Source organism: Alexandromys fortis, unplaced genomic scaffold, assembly GCF_014885135.2.
Source record: "Alexandromys fortis isolate MF-2015 unplaced genomic scaffold, M_Fortis_MF-2015_v1.1 scaffold_61, whole genome shotgun sequence".
NCBI classification, from domain to species: Eukaryota; Metazoa; Chordata; class Mammalia; order Rodentia; family Cricetidae; genus Alexandromys; species Alexandromys fortis.
The window spans coordinates 848,706-867,013 of NW_026067962.1; the positions used below are offsets into that span (position 1 = coordinate 848,706).

At 38.0% G+C, this 18,308-nt stretch overlaps 1 long non-coding RNA gene across 1 annotated transcript; it reads left to right on the forward strand.

The window, feature by feature from the left end:
• Positions 1–5,676: 5,676 nt before the first annotated feature.
• LOC126508287 (uncharacterized) lies at positions 5,677–16,679 on the forward strand. Its single transcript, XR_007593768.1, has 5 exons — positions 5,677–5,773; positions 11,209–11,259; positions 13,476–13,537; positions 15,104–15,370; positions 16,104–16,679. It is a non-coding gene; the product is annotated as an uncharacterized lncRNA (long non-coding RNA).
• The last annotated feature ends 1,629 nt before the right edge of the window (positions 16,680–18,308 follow it).

Below are 18,308 nucleotides of genomic sequence, written 5' to 3' on the forward strand. Positions count from 1 at the left end.
ATCAAAACAACTGTCTCCATTATAAACTTAAAATTTCTGTTTTCATTCTCACTCTGTAATAATTGGCTTTGTATGTCAACTTGACACAAGCTAGAGTCATCAGAGAAAAAAGGAGCGTCATTTAAGGAAATGCTTCCATGAGATCCAGCTGTAAGACATTTTCTTAATTAGTTATCAGTGGGGGAGGGCCTAGCCCATGGTGGGTGGTGCCATCCCTGGTCTGGAGTTCTGGGTTCTGGAAGAAAGCAGGCTGAGCAAACCAGTGGAAGCAAGACAGGATGTAGCACTGTTCCATGGCCTCTGCATCAGCTCCTACCTCCAGGTTCCTGCCCCGTTTGAGTTCTTATCCTGACTTCCTTCAGTGGTGAAGAGAAATGTGGCAAAGTAAGCTGAGTAAACCCTTTCTTTCTCAATTTGCTTCATAGTCATCATGTTTTATCATGATAATAGACAAACTAATTATGATACATTCTTTCTGAGTATTCTCTGAGGAGAATCATTGTATCATGTGTAGAGAAATTATGTTCTTAATAAACCAAGTCTCAAAATAATAATATCTCAAATCATTCTAAATAATTGAGATTTTAATTTCCAATTGTTTTAGAGTTTCACATACTTAACAACATATAAATTATTACACATAAAAGGCAGTTATTATGTAATGATATATGTGTACATATATTTTCACTTATTATTTATTTAAATATACAGATATGATCTGTCTTATGTAAGTTGATCCTGTCTTTCAAACTTACAAAAATAATTTATTATGCCTACTTCTTTGTTGAAGTCTTCAATTTGTGTGTGTATATGTAAAAAAGTTGGACATTTATTAATAGACCCATGGCCAAATGAGCATTTTATGTACATGTAATTTTTCTATCTCCTTAGCAATGTACGTAACTCCCATTTCAGCTCTGAATAGTGAGAAGGGATGCTGGCACTCAAAACATGGAGTTTTATGATAGTCTTTTATCATTAAGAACCGTGTTCAGTATGTGATTTTTTTTTTTACTTTGTTCTTTGACTAATTAAGGGTGGTAGATATGATCTCCATTTTCCTGAAAACCTTTTGTCAATCATTTCCTTTTGGCATCTATAGAATTCTGTATTTCCTTTTCAGTGGGATGATGAATTATGCTGATTGCTTCAAATGTTAAACCAGTTTAACATACCTAAATAAATTCAAATTGGTAATGATACATTGTTTATGGAGTGTTGAATATAATTTGATACTTTTGATGATTTAAAAATAGTGTTGATCTGCAGCTGGCTTCTCTTAATATCTGTTGTTGATGCATCAGGAACTTTTCAGCTCATCGACTGGATTCAGAAGCATTGCCTCTTTTTCAATTTACTGAATTTTGGGGGGCGTGTCATCATAGTTCTTAATTGACCAAGCCATTTAAACTAGGAATTGTATTTGTTTAAAGCTACTTGGTTATAAGTTACTTTTTTAAAAAGATTTATTTATTAAGTATACAACATTCTGCCTCCATGTATGCCCACACATCAGAAGCGGGTGCCATATCTCATTACAGATGGTTGTGAGCCACCATGTGGTCGCTGGGAATTGAACTCAGGACCTCTGAAAGAGCAGTCAGTGCTCCCAATGAGCCATCTCCCCAGACCTATAAGTTACTTTTTAATAAATGTTGAAAACCCAGTCTGCTTGTTTCTTTCCATTTGAGTCATGTTTGTCAACTATCTTACATGAAATCATGCATTTCATACAAGTTTTAAACATATAAATGTATATAAAACATAATGTATATATAATTATTGAGGAATATGTATATATGTGTGTATAAATTATATACATATTATAAATTATGTACACACAATATACATACATATATGTGTTGCCTGAGTCTCCTTTTTTAATCAGCAAATGCTGGTAATTTGTAACACTTCATTTTATTGGTCAATCTGAATTTATGTTATAATGATTTTTCAATATTTGTCAACTTGATAAAATCTACAGTCTCCTGGGATGAGAATCTTAATGAGGATTGTCTGCTATTGTTAGGCTTATGGGTATGTCTATGTGTTGTTATCTTAAGATAATAGGTTTGAAAATCTGGCCCACTCTGGTTGGCATCATTTCTTAGCTACAGGTTTATGACCAGCATAAGAGAGGAAGAAAAACAAGATGTGAGAGAGCAAGGTAGCAAAGATCCATGGATCAGGATATTTTTATCATAATAATGCAAATAAAACCAGAATATTATTTATAAAGCAATAACAAAAGAGAAACAAAGTCAATTAGGGTGATTAGGGATGTGAAGGTAGAGTGGACATGGAAGGAGTTGGAGAGACAGTGAATAAGACCAAAGTACCTCATATGAAATTCTCAAAAAGGCAACAAGAACATTCTTTAGTATATATATTGGCTGACTTTTGGGATCCTATCCCTCATATTGGATTGCCTTGCCCAGCCTTAATACAAGGGAAGGTACTCAGTCCTACCACAACTTCATATGCCATGCTTTGTTAATAACCAGGGAAGGTGCCCTTTCTGAAAAGAAACAGAGGAGGAGTGGATTGGAGGAGCAGAGGGCATGGGGGAGGGAATAAGAAGGGAGAATTTGGTTTGGATATAAAATAAATAAATTAATCAAAATTTTAAAAGACCAAAAAGCTCAACAATTTGTGTTTAATTTTACACATAGTAATTAAGTTCTGTTCTTTAAAAGTGTGTTTGTGTGTGTGTAAATATGTGTGTATGTCCCCTAAGAGGGTATCTGATCCACCATAACTGAGGTTACAGATGGTTGCAAACTGCTGGAAGTGGATGCTGAGTTCTCTGCAGAAGCAGGAAGTTCTCTCAACTACTGAATCCTGTTTACAAACTTAACTTTTACTTTTTAAATTGAGGCTTTTGTAAGTCCCAAGTCCTGGTTTCTGGCCTCCATCTTTGGAGGCCCTGTCCCTGTGCCCGCCAAACCTTGACCCCTCCCATGAGGAGTGTCAAGACTAGCCCCCCAAAATCTTGGCCACTTCCCCAGTCTACTTAAACTGCTTCCCCAGAAGGTTCCCTTGTGGTCTCTTTCCTCTCCCCCCTGGTGGTCGCATTTGTGTCCTCCTGGTTCCCCCTTGGGGCCACCTAAGAGCACAGAAATCCCATTAAACCTGGATATTTTTAATTTGTCTTGTGATTTGGCATGGTTTGGATTTTTGCATAGCAGCGAGCTCATGTTAGGAAAAAATTCTAACATCTTGGAGGCCCCACTGGGATGGGCAGCCTTTCAGTGTGGCCCTAGGTCATGTGTCGAAACTGCCCTAGTCCACAGTCTGAACCCTCCATGCCTTGCTAAAACTGGCTCCCGGGCTACAGTGGCTGCATCTTGGTGAGAACCTTTTTCTTGTCTATGCTATAAGGTTTTAGGGGGACCCATTCTTACTTACTCTTGTTGATTATCAGACTCTTATTGAAGCTGCGAGCTCATGCCAAGAGTTCCATCTCAGCAGTGGCTAGACCGGCAAGACTGGGTCTGGCTGAGATGGACTTTGTTTGCTTTAGGGACTCCTAGCATTCAATTTCCACAGTCCCTTTAGGCCTAAGAGCTATTTTAGTGGGTGCACTGTAGTAGACTTAGGCCACTTGGTGGGCATAGACTTTGAAATGGGCACTTGCAGTTCAAATCCAGATCCGCTGTCGTCCCTAAGATGCCTCTTACAAAATCTTTATATATTGAGACTATCCAACACAATTGTGTCCCTAATGACTAATTTCCCTACACACTAAGATTTGACCTCAACTGTCCTCCAGGACCTTGAAAACTTTTGCTGCCATAATGACAAATGGGCAGAGCTTACATATTTCTATGCTTTTTGAGCTCTGTGTTCTCATCTTTCCCTTAGTAGCCAGTGTCTTTTTTTATGATTTTTTTAAAAATGCTGCAAGATCCCCATGGCAGTAGGCAGGCAGCAGGCCCTGAGAGAAGCCAGTCCCAGACAGAGATGGCTGCTGGTCCCCAAGCAGTGGCTGGTCTCAGGCAGGGAGACACATGGTGGGCAGGCTGTTCCCAGCTAGTCCAGGGGTGTGAGCAGGTGGTGGGTAGAAGGCACATGGACAGACATCATATAGAATAGAATTGGATATTTATTACTTAGGGGAGGGGGGAGAGAGAGAGAGAGAGAGAGAGAGAGAGAGAGAGAGAGAGAGAGAGNAAGAGAAAGGAGAAAGACAGAGAAGAAAGCAGGAGATAGGGAAGCATGCACACCAAAAGGAACATTGAGAAGCTAAGATGGTGACAGGAGGGTGGGGCCCCACTGGAAGTGGGCATGGCTTGTCTCTTAAAGAGATGAAAACCATAATAGTCTTGCAGCACCTATCTTGGTTGCTAAGGCCACAACACCTCCAAATTCCCAGTCATCTGGGAATTGGGACTCTGACAATCCAGCTAGACCATGCAGCCAAAGGCACTGGCCCCTCCCTCACTCCCTCAAATCCACACTATCCAACCCCCTCCTGTGGAGCAACATTCTTCACATTCCTCTCCTTCACTCTGTTTGTACTCTTTCTTCCCAGTCCAGAGGCTCAGGTTCAATTTCCACCCCCCACCTTCCCCTCCCCCTCCTACCTCATCTCCCCACCCTTGGACCTTCTCTACTTACTGGGTTAGCCCCTTCCAATCCTTCCCAGTCTCCTCCCATACCAGATCCCACCATAGCTCCGCCCTTCTCTTCCTCTCTTGGAGGTGGTGGGAGTAATGGCATTATGAAAGTTCATGTTCCCTTTTCTCTTTCAGATCTTTCTCAGATTAAAAAAAAAAAAAAGCAGCTAGGTTCCTTTTCTACTAATCCTTCTGCCTACCCATTTTATTTCTCTGTCACAACCAGATATTAGGAAAATGTTAAGAAAGATTAAGGAGGGTCCCCAAACCCTTATATGGAATTGGTGAAAATGGCCTTTAAAGTTTTTAATGCCTGAGAAGAATCAGTTGAGTCTTCCCAACAGACAAGGCTACAACAGGCAGCTACCCTACAAGCTCAGGCTTTAGCAGTTGCCCTAAGGTTGCAGGAAAGTGACTAGGGAAGCCAACCACAAGGCTCCACCCTGATGGAGCCCAGCCTAAGTTAACCTCACAGGCAAGCTGTTTCAAGTGTGACCTAAATGGTCATAGGGCATAATGTTGCACTATGCCTCCTCCGAGGTTTTGCCCTATCTGCCAGCAACCTGGACACTGAAAATCACAATGCTCCCATGCAGGCTTGTCCTCTGTGCTGTGCCACAGAGGTCCGGCCTCACCAACATCAGCAAGTGAAATTGCGCCAGCCTTCAAACTTCTCAGGCTTGTAGAGGATTGACGCTGCCCAGACTTGGCATTTTCCATAACCCTATCCAAGCCTAGGGTAAGGCTGCAAGTAGCAGGTATGTCCATTACTTTTTGGACATGGGAGCTACCTATTCTGTTCTAACATCTAACTCAGGCCTTACATTCCTCATCAAGTTCAGTTATGGGGGTAGATGGGATCCATTCTTCTCCACTTAAAACTTTGCCACTGCCCTGCATTCTTGCAGGACAATTTTTCTCTCGTTCTTTCTTAGTGATACCTGCTTGCCCAGCACCTTTACTGGGTCGAGATAACCTGAGTGGCTTCTCCAATGCTTTGGTCTCCTTCTTGGAGCACCTTTTCTGATTACACCCATTTCCATGATTCTATTTTATAGGTTCACTCCTCCGCCCAGACCAATCCACAAGGAGCTCTCCACATACATCAGTCTCTACACCAGCTTGGTGGACACCAACCAGGAGAAGATTCGCAGGTTGATTTTATTCATATGCTACTCATAAAAAACTTCATTATCTCTTAACACTTCATTATCTCTTAACACTTTTACAGGATGGATAGAAGCATTTCTGGCCTCCAGGGAAACAGCAGATGTGGTGGCTCAGGTACTCCTGGACCACATCATTCCTTGGTTTGGTGTTCCATGAACCAACCAGATGGACAGTGGGCCAGCCTTCACTTTCAGGGTCATGGAGCTTCTGTCCGAAGCTTTCAATATCTCCTGGAAATTTCACACCCTCTACCATCCACAATCCTCTGGAAAGGTAGAGTGGGCCAACGGACTTATCAAACAACAACTAACCAAGCGCTCTACCTAACTCAGGTTATCTTGGCCCTCCCTTCTCCCCATTGCCCTTACTCGCCTCAGGGCCACTTCATGTTCCCCTAAGGGCCTGAGCCCTTTTGAGCTGCTTTATGGCAGACCCTTTCTTCTTAACCATCACCTCCCAGTCCAAACTCCTCCACTGGCAGGGTACCTACCCTATCTCTCCATTTTAAGGTCCCTTCTCCATTCACACGCTGACAGTTGTCTCCCTGCCCCCACACCAGTGGAACCTAATGCCCATAAACCGGCCCCACTCTCCCCAGGGGACAGAGTACTCCTCAAACAGGTAACTCCTAGGTCTCTCAGACCTCAATGGACAGGATTTTACATGATAATTCTCACCATGTCCTCAGCTGCCAAGCTTCTGGGACATTCATGTTGGTACCATCTCTCCAGGCTCAAGCGGGCACCTACTCAGGACACTTGGTCTGTCCAGCAGACAGGATCTTCCATTGTCCAGTTTTCCAGGATGCCACAATGAAGGGCCTACCTGCTCCTAATCCTGGCACATTCATCTTTGGTGATAACAATATTTTTCCTAATACCTGCCTTCTCACCTCCCACAAGGAACAGATGCCTGATGTCTCTGGGATGACAGTACATGGGATGCCTTTCCAGCCACACCTCTCACTGAGTGTGGACCCACCAACACCTAGCTCTCATCTTCCCCATGTCACCCTATGCCTGCAGGAAGTAGCCAGATGAGTCAATACCTTTTTTTCTTAAGAGAGTCTAGATGTTAGTCAAAATATTATTTTATATTATTATTATGTAAATAATAGTAAAAATAATATAATATATTAGTATTTTATATTATTACATTCTTTCTGTCTCTTTGTTGCAATATTCTTGGAATCATAGAACAAATTGAATTCATGTCTGTTTAGGGATCAGTATTAATCTGCCACTTATTCTCAACACCCTGGATAGATGTGAGTCTCTGTTCACTTGAAAGGAAAGTTTCTTTGATTAAAGATGAGAACAGTGTTGTATTTGGGTGCAAATATAAATGTTTAAGTGGTAGCTTGTTGTTCTGTCAGTTTACCTAAATAACAGTTTTCAGTTCATACTAGGGCCTACGCCTACCGTTTTGTGGATTATTTCCCAAGCATTTACAGAAGTAGACATGAATTTATTTCTGTGGAGTAGTTCTTAAAATCAGAGAGTGATTGGGTACCCCATAAAAGGAACATTATTGTTGCAACAATGGATACATCTTATCTGACAGATTAGTATTCTTGGTCAAAAAGTTTACAACTAATAATATTGTTTATCACCCAGGAATCTGCATAGCACCTTACAAAATTATGAAAACTAGCCAGCCGGGAGAAAACTTCCATGTCAGTTCTAGCTTGATTTCTTTATGTCATTCACCCAAAGTGCCTAGTGCTTTAACAATAGGCTCTTATCATTAGTTTCTGGTGGGAAACCAAAAGAAACAAATGGCAAGAGCCTGTATTATTTGGATGGATGTCTCTGATGCCTCCTTTCCCAATATTATGAGGATATATCTTACTGGTACTATTTTTATTATTTTTAACTTTTAATACCTCATAGCTCCTAAGAACAGTTATATCCAGCCAGGCTGGATATGTCACATCAAGTCGTGTTTTCTTTCTCATGAATTTTGATACAATATAGTAAGTTTGCATGTAAGTCCCTCATCCTTTGGTTTGTTAAACCCACTCCCTCCCCATCATCTACTCCATTCCCTACTTCTTTTCTGCTTAAGCCTTTCCACCTCCAATATTCCCTGCTCATTGAATATTGAAACTTAAAGAAATTATACTTATGAGCCAATTATTGTAGCATATGCCTATAATATAAGCCCTGGGGAGTTAGAGGTAGGCAGATCCCAGTGCTGAGGTCAATCGTGTCTACATAATAAGATCCTCCCTTGTTTAAGGCCCAAATATAAAGAAAACAAAAACTTCATCTAATTTAGAGTATAAATTCTCGATTTTGTTAAAATGATGTCATTCTTTTAAGACGTTGTAAATTCTGTTGGTTACTTTTTAAATAACATTAGTCATTAAATTTAAAATTAGTCATTAAATACAGTTCAGTATTTTTATTATATTAATATGGTTAGGTTATTCAAGCACCACATGAATTCTGGTGTGAATGTTCTTTTTACCTCCAAATAAATTCCATTATTAGAAACCAAATGTTGTATTGTCTAACCTAATAATTTGGTATAGCATGCATTACTTTTTGTAATGTTAAATACTGCATAAAATGAAACACATATGGTGTTCCCTTACATTTATGACATATTTAACTTAGTACAATGGTTTTAAGGTTTATCACATATAGAAGATATAATAGTACCTCAAATGTTTTGTGGCTGAATAAATTCCACAGCTTGCACGTATTATAATTTGCTTATCCATTCTCCAGTTTGCATTTAAATCACACATAATTTTAGACTGCTATAAGTAGTGCTAACATTTATACCCAACTTTTATGTTGAAATATATTTCAATTCCACTAAAGAATGAAATCAATGATTCAGGATGACTCTGCCTAAATACTGTTGTTCAAAGAGCCTTCACTCTTTAACCCTCCTGCTAGCAAAGTCTGAGGGTTGCCATTGGTACCAAACAACTTCCCTGACTTTTGAATTCTCAACATTCCAAAACGGCCAGGGCAGTGGTGGAGCACACCTTTAATCCCAGCACTCGGGAGGCAGAGGCAGGCAGGTCTCTGTGAGTTCAAGGCCAGCCTGGTCTACAAGAGCTAGTTCCAGGACAGGAACCAAAAAGCTCCAGAGAAACCCTGTCTTGAAAAATTTTAAAAAAAATTCCAAAACGTATAAAATAAAACCATATTGCTATTTCAATTTTTATCTCTATTTCAAATAATGTTGAGAATCCTTTCTACTTGTAACAGGACATCGATACATATTCTTAGAAGAACTTCTGTTTAAATTATTTTTATGTTATATAATTGGATATTTTACTACTTTTTATAGGTGAGTTTCTTTCAGATATCTTAGATGAACATTCTTTAAAATGAGCCATTTTAAATATATTCTTCTATTCTCTTGATGTCTTTTTCATGTTGTAAGTTTTATAAATTTAGACCTTAATACATTTTGGATTAAAATTTGTTTAAATATGTGTTCAAGTTTTTTTTTATAGTTATCCCACCCTTGTTAAAAAGATTATCTGTTCTCTGGTTTGTTTATTTTTTTACATTATCAAAATTAAGAAAAATGCATAACATCGTTTCCTTACAATAAATTCTATTTTATTAATTCACATGTGAATTTTCATGCAGTGTTGTACTCATTACTGTTGGTTTGTTCTATATTATAGGTTTATAATAAACCACAGGTTTGTATAATACTATATGTATAATAGTAGTATATATAGTGCATATATTATACTATACTACAGGGTTTGTACTGTACTGTAGGTTTTTACTGTGTGGTTGTCTATATGTATACTGTATAAAGTAGGTCTGTACTATACTATGGGTCTATAATTTAGGTTTTTACGGTATGACAGGTCTATATTATACTGTAGGTCTGTACTATACTATGGGTCTGTACTCAATTGTAGGGTTGTATTATATGGTAGATTTACACTCTACTGTAGGATTTTAGTGTAGGTTTCTTATAGGTTTGTGCTACAAAATTGTCATAAATTCTGCCTCAGGGAATGTGAGTGGTTGAATTTTTTTTCATCCCTATAGTATTTTAAGATGAACATTCATTTCCATAAAAACTAAGTTGAGATTTTTGAGAGTAATAATGTGGGTGACATTCTATCTGAAAAAAAACTATAAATGCTTTCATTCTGACAGAGATGGGCTTCCATAGATGCACATTTATAATTTCTCTCAGATGGTGGTCATATATCTTGCTAAGCAAGCTCCATATTTCATCTTATTCCTCTGATGACATTATGCTTGCGATTGTTTCCTCTTTATAGTTTAGAATTTCATTGCCATTGCATGCATTTAATTTTTGTATTTTGATCATATATCCTCTGGTCTTAAATATCTTTATGAGCTTTTATGTTGCCCAGTGGAGTCCTTTGGATTCTGTGTATTTCTGACAGTCTCATTCATAAAATATATACTGATAGTACGGGCATTGTGTTTATACTTTTAAAATATGCCAATATATACAAAATAAAGACAAAATAAAAAATGTACAAAGAACAGGAAAAATAATAGAAGGAAGGCATTTCTTTTTTCAAGGAAAGCTTCCTTCTAGCTGCCCTCCTCCATGAACACACTCCTAGTTTCAGTATAGAAAAATGAGACATCCTGCTTATCTGTTACTATGTTCGCTCTAAGTGGGAGACGATAACATTATTATAGTGTAGTAGTGAAGGTTTCCTAGAGGGACAATACCAATAAAATGAATGAATATTAAAATACTTCTTATTAGATTGATTTATAATAGACGGTCTTTTTAGTCCAGCATTGGCTAGATTATTACTAGACGGACTGAGGGCTTGGTTAGTGCTGACCACACAGAGCTGGCTGTGTCAGCACTCTCAACCTGCTGCCTGCCTGAGGTCCTGACGATTCTGGTAGGGGCACTAGTCCTCAGTCCACATTCAAAGAACAAAGAAAACGCACTCTTATATCGGCGAAGGAAGTTAGTCACAGCAGCAGGGCTGAACGTGATAGATGTGAAGGCAGAGTGAAACAAAGAGCAAAGCTTTTTTTGTGCTCTGTTTCCATTTTATCTGGGTGGCCCCCAGAAGATACCACCATTTAGGATAAATCTTCCCAATTCAAATAATCTAAACAAAAAATTATCTCACAGATGTGTCAGGGAGCTTATTTCTTAGTTGATTCAAGAGTGTGTAAATTGACGGCAAAGATTAGCTAACACATATGGGTACATTCTTCTCTTTGGAAAGTGAAAGTCAGAAGCTAAGCTAAATATGGCACATAGATGTTATATACATGTTCAAATATTTTGCCCAATAGTAGCTTTGTATAAGGACAAGTAATATTAATATTTCAAAAAAAACTAATTGGGGGAAATCACAATAGCCTAATTGTAAGTTAATGTCTTTAAACTTTGGCTACACTTACCTGTCATTCTTTCTTTCTGGAAGATAATACTTAAGAAACCCTCTGGATGTTTGTCTTCCCATATAAACTAGCAGGTAAACATGAATGATTTGCTGAAAATCCACTTTAACCTAGTCACTGTTGTTTCTTATCTTTTTAGTTACAGAAAGAGTCTTATAGCTGCTGCATTGACCGAAAATGTCATTGCATGAAAATTTTGCATTTGCATAAATTTTCCAGAATAATGCCTGGCCATTCTTAAAGTGGCAATTACATACACATCAAATCCTATACTGTCTGAATCATCCCTGCATGAAAAATAATACAGGTGCAGAAAGAAAATATCAATCAGGCATGTTTCCAATTCAGTCTTAGGAATATTTAAATTTTGTAGATGACACAGTATTTATTAAGGAACGATAAACCAAAATGTTTGAAGATGTATTCCTTGAAACTGGGCTTCACAACTCTTCATTTTGATTGCTTGTGGTTTGCTCTAATGGTCTATACCTGGCACAAAGAGAAGTTTCCTTGGCAATGACTGTATTTAAATGTGAGTATAAGGACAGTTATTTAGCATGCAATTAGGTATTTTGTTAGTTTAGTAAAATGGTGGTTGTAGGTTCTCCAAGGTCTATGATCTCTCTAGCCCTGGGAAGTTTGAAGGTTTTGAGTACCAGGCATAATTTTCCTATTACTGAGTGTGCCTAGATACCTATTGGTTATGGATGATGTATATGTGCCACTATCACAACCTTAGAGTTATCATGTTACTCTGGTTGTGGGTGTCTTACCTTGGTAATAGTATTAGTTGCTTCTCTCTTTTAGAAGCATCTATTACCCCTTTTAGTACCATGAAGCTACCTTTCATGCAGGACGCTTTTAACTATATTACAGATCAGGTGTCTCTAAGTGAAGACCAGGAAAGCAAAGCAGCCAGCCACTGACTCTTACCTTGACCTCAGTCTGAAAATGGTGATCCTGTCTCTAGGAATCTCAGAATGAGACTGTGACTGAGAGCTGTCTCCTCCTGTTTGATAATCCTCTCTAGTTCTGGGATTAAAGACGTGCACCAGTACTGCCTGGTTTTTATGGCAGAGGAGTATGGTTACTGCGATTAAAGGAGTGTCTCATTGCTGCCTGGTCCGTAAGGCTGATCAGTGTGTGATTGTTTGGCTTTTCTTACCTTCAGACAAGCTTTATTTATTAAAATACAAATAAAATACCACAACATCTAGGCTCTGTGTCTAAAACACATAGTGTCCTCAGCTACAGAAACTTACCTTCCGCCTCTGCAGCTGCTTATACACTCTTAAGTGTAAGGCCATTCACTGGAGCACATTAGGTCTCCCAGGGGTTACACCATGAAAGAAACATGACGCCTCTTCACCCAGCAGCTGACACTTACCAATAGATCTCCAACTAGAGACTTTGCCTCTACTTTTTCTTTCCATGCTGGGGTCTTTCTGTCTTGTGCTAATACGTACCTTGTGCTTGCTGCCATGACCACTACGAACTCATATGTGCAACTACTCTAGTGTCTTGAAATCACTGTGTCTCTGTAGTCATCCACTGCCCCTGGCTCTCGCGGTCTTTCCATTGCCTGATTTACAATTATTCCTAAACCTTTGGCTTCCCCTCTCAGTCCTACACCCAACACAACCTTCCTGATCCCTCAGGTTCTTTTCCCTACACCTCTTCTTCCCTCAGCCCTCCCCACACACTCCCTGGGCCCACACAAAACCACTTTTCTAAAGATATTTTGTCTACTTCACCTTCCTGGGGTATCCATGTATGACTCTCTTAGGGTTCTCCTTGTTTCCCGGAGAGATAATTTTTCAAAGAAGACGACTGAGCATGACACCTGAAGCTGTCTTTTGTTCTATTAGGGGATGTTTACCTGTGGTTTTGTCATCATCTCTCTTTGATTTTACATTTTGTAGGCAGGAATTTTAGCATGTTAAGGACAATTTCTCAATTTTCTATTAATTGTGTTGCTTTTAATAAAAAGGATCAGAAGAGTTAGTAGCAGAATGGAAGTATCTATCATGAACTGGATTGTGAAGATGACAACAGAGAATGGTTTCTGTACTAGTGGATAGTAGCTGTGTATGCTTAAGAAACGATCTGCCAATCTGTGATTTAGACTTCATACCGTATTTTAAAATAATAAGTAAGAGCCCCCATAAAATTTTACTCAGATTATGACAAATTATTGTATTTAAAGGATCAGCAATAATATATAGTTCTTTTTCAAGGTAATTATTTTTAATTAATTTATTGTTTATTTCATTTTATATTGTAATCACAGATTTCCTTCCCACTCCTCCTTACCACCTCCCCAGTCTACCTCCCATCCATTTGTTCCAGCAGGTAAGAGCACTATTATTGGGGGCGGGACCAAGACCCTTCCCCCTGCATTAAGGCTGAGCATGGCAGGGAATGGGCTCCAATAAACTAGCTCATGTACCACTCCTTCTGCCAAATGCCCCTCACAGAGTTCAAACTTCATCAATGTCTCCAACATATGGAGGGCCTAGTTCAGTCCCATGGAGGCTCCAGAGCTGTCTGTCTAGAGTTCTTAAAGAAATTTTATAATATAGCTATTTGAATTGTGATAAATATATATTAAAGTTATATTTATGTTTGCTTCTATAAAGAAACTACAAATCCAGTATAAGCTTCTATTAAAGATCAAATTATCAGCTACAGACAGCAATGATATAAACTCAAGATGAAAGGCAGAAGTGCAGGTGGCCTCAACTCTATGAAAATAACTATAGGCAACTGTAGACTTCAGAGAGTGAGACAATGAGCTTTCCTAGGAAAGAGAACATCAACTGGTTATTCAACATCAAATTGTCAGTTTTGAAAATATACATAAAATTAACAGTATACGGATTGTATTTATATGCTTAGTAATATACATGCATATGTGTGTAAGAGGGGAAAGAGAGACAGAGGAAGAGAATTAATTTTAAAAAGTGCTTACAAATTTGATAGAGAGCAATGGCAAGCATATGGGAAGGTTTGGGGGGAAGAGAAGAAGGGGAAAATTGATGGAATTATAATCTTAAAACTAAGAAATAATTTAAACAAATTTCAGTCACAGGTTGCAAATTGCAGTCACACTCAGACTGCATATGAGAATCTAATATTAAACATGTATCTTCTTATACCAAGTTCATGTTTTTACCTTAATTCTGTAAGCGTCCTACATTGTACATTTTCAAAACATTAAGAGTTACTACTTCTGTGAATGAAATGATACATAAATTATTATTTTTAATCTTTTACAAGATCACATTAAAAGCCTTTTATGTGAGGGCTAATTTTCATTATTTGAAAACAGATTTGTGTTCTCTGAATTTAATAACTAGTAGAAGAGAAGAAAACAAATCAAAGTTTAATGACATATAGTTTAATTTTCTCTTCAAAACGATAACAAAAAACTAGTCTAACATCATTGATGTAACCCAGGATTGAAGTGAAAGGAAGATATTCTAGATGGATTCTTGTTTGAGGGTACACAGATAGTACTATAAGACTGGATGCTTTAAAATTTTCTCAATGGACAAATGAAAAGAGTGACTAAGGTATGTTGCAGTGATTTTGGCATTATTTATGGCTTATCACTGAATGACACTATTCATGTGACTTGAGTTTTTAAAACCTTGGGTAGGGCTTGGAGTGGATGAATAAAAGACAGATGTGCAGACACAGGTGCAATGAAGCTGAGATTAGATGTGGTTCTCTAACTGATGAAACCAGAGCCCCAGTGTCTCTATTAGGTAAAGCATAGAGGGAGGGGTTTATTAGACACGTAGGAGTCTCTATGTCAATAGTTTCAGCCTCTAAATTCCTGGAAAGAGGCAGTCACAGTAAACCTCTCTCCTCTTCTTCCTCTTCCTCATTTTTCCCTGTGTCTTCTTTTAATAGGCACATGTATGTGATGTGTGTGTATTAACACATGTCCACTGGCGTGTGAGTGTATGTATAAGTATGAAGGAGGATGCGCATACATGACTGTGCTCCTTTATGTGGAAGCCCAAGGTCATCATGGGAATCTTGAGTTCTCTTCCACTTTGCACGGTGAGACAGGGTCTCTAAGACAAACAGAGAGCTTTCCAATATGATCAATACGTTTTATGAAGCAACTTGCTCCAGAGATCCCTTGTCTCTGCTTCCTGAGGTTAGAATAACAAGGTGAGCTACCCATACTCGGCCCTCATATTTCTGCGTTTGAGGGATATAAATATGTGCCCTCTTGGTTGCACAACAGTAACTTTGTCCACTGAGCAATCTCTCCATGATGTGACCTTCTGTAGTACTCTTACTAGTTGTCTCTTGAGTATAGGCTCTCTGCAGATGTTTACTTTCTGTTTGGATGTTCACACTGGATGAGTAGAGAATTTTGACTGTTCCGTGAGATAGAAAATGCATGATTAAATTTTACAAACTTTGAGGATTTTCTAAGTCAGATTTAGTGGGACAGAGAATCAAGTTTTAGAATGACCTAGGGCTATGCATGGGCTAATTAATAGTGCATTTCTTATACATATGCCCAAATGTTTTAACTAATATTATGTTTCCCGTGAAAGGATTAATTTGTTAACTAAGGAAATATTTACATCTTTCAAAATAATCAAAGGAGAAACCCTGACTTTCAACTCCACCAGGGGATCACAGAGAGCTAATGGCTAACGGCTATTCTGTTATTACAGCTGCATTAACATATTTCTTTTCTGATATGAAGAAAATTCCCCTCAGCATGGCACTGCCTCTTCCTCCCAGCTATTTTAGTGATGTTTTGTTTTGATATATAAAAGTAAATCATGAATCATATTAAAATAGAGTATGCTAAAGACAGATTCATGTACTCTTTTCTGTAATCCTTCTAACAAGATGTAACATTGTGACTTCCCATCAATTTATACAGATCTAATGCATGACACTTGAAAGAGTCAAAGAAACCACATTCATGGTGATTTCTGTACAAACAGAAGCACATTAATACAGCATGGAACCACGGAATGAGCTGGCGTATTGCACGGAAGACACCACTCTCCTCCAAACAAATGGTGTGTTAAGTTCAGCTGCCATCGCACGGACAGAACCGGGAGTTCACCTTAACTGCATAATGACTGAATAGAAATTCACTGTGATTCCATCGGGGAATGCAGGTTTTAGAACTTCTGTCTTCCTAAACATAACAGCTTACTAAAAAGAAATTGTATATTAACCCCTTTGCTGGTGATTATTTTAAAAGGAATAAAATAATAAAATTTTCGGCTTTGTTAAAAAAAAAAGTACTTTGGTGAGTTCCCAATAAAACCGGACTCGCTGAACATAGCGGACAATGAGGACTACTGAGAACTCAAGAACAATGGCAATGGGTTTTTGATCCTACTGCACGTACTAACTTTGTGGGAGCCTAGGCAGTTTGGATGCTCACCTTACTAGACCTGGATGGAGGTGGGTGGTCCTTGGACTTCCCACAGGGCAGGGACCCTGATTGATCTTTGGGCTGACGAGGGAGGGGGACTTGTTTGGGGGAGGGGGGGGGGAATGGGAGGCAGTGGCGGGGAAGAGACAGAAATCTTCAATAAATAATAAATAAATAAATAAATAAACAAATAAATAAATAGAGAGATGTCACACCAAAAAAAAAAAAAAGAGTACTTTTCTGAGAAAATAAACATCCAATATTTGCACTTTTATTAGCTAGTCTCATCACAGAGAAATAGCTAAAAATTTTTCTAGTTCTGCCCTGTTATTTTTATTTTTTCATTTTTGTTTGTTCATTTGTTCATTTTGCTACCAGAAGTGGAAAACTCTAGGAAAAATAATGATTGTCCAAAAATGTTCCACAATTTAGAAAAATATCATAGAAAACTAGTGTCTCCTAGCTTTTTATTTTGAATATTATATTCAAAGTTAAATGGTTCCTGATGTTAGGTTTGAGTTTTCCTTTTTGTTGATTGAGCACGTTGATTGTTAAGTTTTTATATTTAGGAAGAGATATCTAAATTTCTTCAGAGTGTCTGTCTACTTTTTGTTGACAGGATTCAAAATGTTTCTATTGGAACCATTTATATAGTCACGCTCATGTCAATGTATATGTGAGTAAGCATACTGTTAAAATGAGGAAGTATGTCGTGCAGCCTTCTGGATGAGCTGTGGTTAAGAGCTTTCCAAAGCCATATGCTATGCTATATAAACTAACTTCATAGTCACTGAAAATACAAGAAGCGAATCTTAATAAAGATCGAGTGGACTTTTCCCTCCAACTGCCTGTATAGTAGATAATATTAAAGTGTATGCTTATCAGTATGTCTGCTGTATTTGTGTGTGCATGTGATGTAGTATCATTAAATATTAACAAACCAGAATCTAATGTTTTCATAGATTACTTATTAGGAATTAATTATCTAAAATACCAATCTCAAATTTAATTTTTTGGAATATGTGTAATGATACCTTAAAATAGTATTTTTATTGATTCTTTGAAAATTTTATAAATTTATACAATGTATTCATTCCCTCTTCTTCCCCACCGGAGCCCACTAACCCATTTCACTCCAGACTTCATATCTTCTCTTAAATTATTGGTATAATTATGTATTTTTACTATTAATATTAGCCTCTTTAGTCAAAATAGTGCTAACCAAGTGTGACTGGATTAGAAGACATACACTAGGGCATGAGTTGCCCACCATCACCTATATTCCCAAAGAAAATCTGCATGTTCCATGTGCAGAACAAAGTTGTTCAGGATCTAGGAGAAGAGTGGAACTTGTTGGTCAAATATATGTCAAACATTTGGAATGGTAAGTAGTTCTATCCTTTTATGAGATAATTTGTTCTTTTCAGAGCCTATGACCTCAAGGTATTGGGTACATCAACACATAACCTAACCAAACTATGAACACTGAATAGATGTATCATGGTTTTCACCAAGTCTGTAGTTGTTCAAAATTTTAACAATCTTTATTCTTTTTATCAACTAAGAAAAGATGTGCCTACGCTCATAACATCACTATTTTCCTCTTACCTTAGGAATGTTGATGAACTGTGTTGTTTTCTTTATTTTGTTCTTACCTTCCAGAACATTAAGTACATTAACTTGAGTGGTGTTATGGAA